This window comes from Dermacentor silvarum, chromosome 3, assembly GCF_013339745.2.
Source record: "Dermacentor silvarum isolate Dsil-2018 chromosome 3, BIME_Dsil_1.4, whole genome shotgun sequence".
In the NCBI taxonomy this organism is placed as follows: domain Eukaryota; kingdom Metazoa; phylum Arthropoda; class Arachnida; order Ixodida; family Ixodidae; genus Dermacentor; species Dermacentor silvarum.
The window spans coordinates 25,744,766-25,748,642 of NC_051156.1; the positions used below are offsets into that span (position 1 = coordinate 25,744,766).

The following is a 3,877-nucleotide window of genomic DNA, read 5'->3' on the forward strand; positions in this document are numbered from 1 at the left end:
TGGAACGCTGTTCAAGAGAGGTTGTCTCGCAGGTGCATTGCGCGGAAACATTTTTTTTTCTGCAAGAACAAGCATGCATGTATTTAAAAAAGAATAGAACGCCAGAAAACTGTAGCAGCAAAACATTTATTTACGAAGCCCAGTTTCTTTTTGTGCTGGCTTTATATTAGAAGCAATGCATGCAGTTATTTGGCCTCGAGAGTTGTGGCTTTCCTTTTTTTTTTTGATTTATCGGCAGCGTCGAGAAGTTTGTCGTTCAGCTTCCTACAAAAGTTCTTTAGCAGAATGTTGGTGCTGCACCGCAGGATGTGTTTAAGCACTAATTCAACTGTGCGGCCATTCTCACACGTATCGAAGTCGGACTGCTCTTCACTAGCCAGCAATTGTAGCGTCATTTTCGTTACCACCTGGCGTTGTTCAGGCATCATAAGCATAATAAACGTACTAACATCAGTTGTTAGAAAGCGCTCGTCCTTGTGTCTCCTTTTCTTCGTCCCTGTTTGTTTGCGCGCAAAAATTTAAGAAAATGAATCTGTTCCAACTAGGCCGACTCGCAGTTATGCATCATAAGCAGTGCTGGCTCTGTAGCGAGCTGCTCTACTACAACGTAGCTATGAGCAACTGCGTTAAGTGCAAACATTGATGGATAAACTAAACCTCCTCGGTCCAGCTGCTTCACAAGACCATAATGTTCGTTTGTGGCAGAGACTGTGATCTTCTTGTCCACGGTCAACGAGTCCCTGCATTGCTCGCACTTCAACTTTTTAAGGGTCCCGTATACTGCATAACCTGCAACGTAGACGAGGACTGGGACGACGTCCTGCATCTTCGTAAGAGCCTGGCTGGTAACAACAACGTTGCTGCTGGGAAGCAATGCCTCGACTTGCTTTCGGACACATTCCCAGTGCTGTTCCGGGGAAACTGTAGGCAAGGTGCTCTGCAGGCGCAGCTTGTTTTCGACTTCATATATCTGCCTGATGGAGATGTGATATTGCGCACCTGCCAGCTGCCTATACTTTCCAAACCGATCTTCAAGGCAGTCTGTCTGAATCTTCCCAAAAAGGACATATGACATTCCAAGCTCTTCGAAGGTGTACCTAGCGAGCTCAACAAGCGCATAGGTGGTGTGTTCGAGAGCAGCGTGAGTCTCCTTTGTCAGAGTACCGTTGTCAAAACCTTTGTTCTTCCACTCATCCAGCCACTTCAGAAACATGTGCAAGAAGTCAATTTTTGGATCGTTATCAATGGAAAGCACTGGTTGTTGGAAGTGATCTCTAAGCCTTTCTCCCTTCCATGGAGTTTTGACGTTTACAATTTTCCACCACTTGAGTATGATCTCGACGAATGTAGCCGTGGCCTCGAAAGAGAATAGGTTGTGCTTTGCTCCAAGAGCACGTAACGCCTCTGGTAAATAGTCATTGAAGATTTGTAAAGCAAGCTTTACGTCCTGCCTTTCAAGACTCGAAGGGTAGAGGGCTTTTCTTGACAGCCCATAGCCATATTTCAACAGCTGGTCACACTCTTTGCTGTGAAGGTCCCTGATTGTTGCAAATGACGCTGTTTGCATTCACTCTGATTCTGGTGTGTCTCCTTGGATCTCCGGGAAGTAGAAACAAATTTGGTCATTCTTCTGATTGATCCAGTTATTTCGTATGCATTTTAGAATGTGCACTGGGTCTATAACGAAGAACAGCGGCCTTGAAGGGTCTGATGGATGTTGGTACACAATTCTGTTACACGGAGGTGATTCGAAAAGTGACATCGCTTTTCTGTTCACAGAGTTGTCGCTGACGACGCACATAACCCGGTACCCAATTTTTTCCAGCCCACAAATCACGTCTTTAAGCGTCTTTTGCAGGAACTCCGCCTCTACTCGGTGCACCGGCACGATGTGCGCAACTTCTTTGAATTTACACGTCACGCTGCGCACCATGAAAACGAGCGCATAGTTAGCAGCTTCATTTCTATTAAATGCAGCGCCGGTAATATTGCCTCCTTTGTAGTCAAAGTAAGGTTTTATATGTATTTCATCAACCATAACTGTGACAAAGCGCTGGTCATCTTTCAGGTCAGAAATTCTTGTTGTCATGTAGCTGAGGAATGTTTCACTCTGATGCTCTTGTTGAGGACTCATACCATAAGACGAGCACACTGATCTTATCGTCATAGGATGCGGCAAGGTGATGCTTCCATGGCTACGTATGAACGCGTATGCATGGGGCGATATAGTGAAAACAATACTGCAAAACATCATGAAATCAGCAGAGTAGCGCCTGCGCTGTTTTTTCGATAGGTGCAAGGTGACTTGCTCTTTCAGAAATTGAATACAGTTGGCGTCATCTTCTGCTTGGGACGTGCAAAGCTGATCAAGCAGTAAACAAACAGCCTCGCAAATTTCGGCGACTGAGTTGGACATCGGGTCACAGTCCCACTTCTCGATGCCTTCCAGGAGTTCCACCATACCCCTTTTACTGTTAGCGATTTCGGGAACGCAGAGATTTGCACCGAGCTTTTTTACGGCCGTTTTCATAACGTGTAGTGTCACGCTCAAATCTCCTTTCACGCAAACAGAGTATTTCAACCACGGTGCTTCATCGTCGACAATGTGAATGAGAAGAAGCCTTTCATTTCTTTCGATAACATCCCAGAACTTCATCCCTTGGCTCCTTAAGTGGTTGGCAAGTTCGCTCACACTGTTGACTTTATCCTCCTCGCGTGCTCTGATAAATGCCTCGTTGGATTCAGCGATGGCTTTCTGAAGGGCTGCATTCTCTATTCGCGCGCGCTTGGAGTCAGGATCTTCTCTCCTCGCGGTCTTTCTGGACAAGTAGTTCGAATGATTCGGGAACTTCGACGGTACAGCGTCTGGGCGAAGGCGCACATGAGATAGCGGCACTGTCATTACGCGGCCAGTTGCTTGATCTGTATGCGTCGCGTCTCGAATAATGTCCTCGTCCATGAAATGAAGTTCACATACCTAGAAAAAAAAATACGCTCCAATCAGCAAACCGACGGCTACAGGTCACACAAACATGCGGCTCATGAGCCACTTACACATGTACGTTTGTATTCTTTCAATTAACTAACACCTAAATAAAAAAACTTACCCTGGAATGTTCGGTGACCGTGAGGTTTTCCCGTGGCACAGCGTGAATCCAAGCGTCCCTTAGAGCTTGATCTCTCGGGAACTTGAAGACGTGCACGTTCGTGTCCCCCGTGTAGTTTCCGCGGCATCGAGGTACACAGCATTTGCACGGCATCGCGGCGGGATTCTTTTCACAGCGAGGAAAACACGTCCGACTGAACAGCGAAGAGATGTACGACTGTACATACGCGCCGGGGAATGAGTTTCTGGAGACGCGCGATCAACGCGCACCAGCGCGATCCGGACGCGCGGATGCGTCGTGTCGCGGCGACGGGCAAAACCGCAAAACGCGCTCGCCGCCTCATGCGTCCGCCCCATCTGCTGACGTAGCGCGAGTGGAAAGGGAAAAGAACTAAGGCCTTCATATTTTTCTAGAGGGTGTTGATGATAAGTGGTTCTTGAGGGAAAGGGAAAGGTTGGCGCTATCTTCTGCAGCCCTTGAGGGAGCACGGCTCAGCGCCAAGAGGGTGTTGGCCGAACGCTGTATGTGCGAGTGAAAGGGCGCGAGGGGCGCGCGCTTTCACGGGGAGTGAACGCACGGCGGAGAACAAACGCGCGTTCTGCGCCGTGCTCCCTTAAGGGCTGCAGAAGTAGGCGTCTCTTTCCTCCTTTACAATCACCATATATGTAGAGCAAACGCGCCTCTTCCTACGCGCGAAAGGCCATGGGGGAGGGGGGGGGAGGGAGGCGACGTTTAGCTGCGGCACCAAGTGCCTATTTATATCAGACGCT

General features: G+C 48.3%; 1 pseudogene; it reads right to left on the minus strand.

Annotated features, from left to right (window-relative positions):
* Positions 1-269: 269 nt before the first annotated feature.
* LOC125943742 (uncharacterized) lies at positions 270-3,525 on the minus strand (annotated as a pseudogene).
* Between the last annotated feature and the right edge of the window lie 352 nt (positions 3,526-3,877).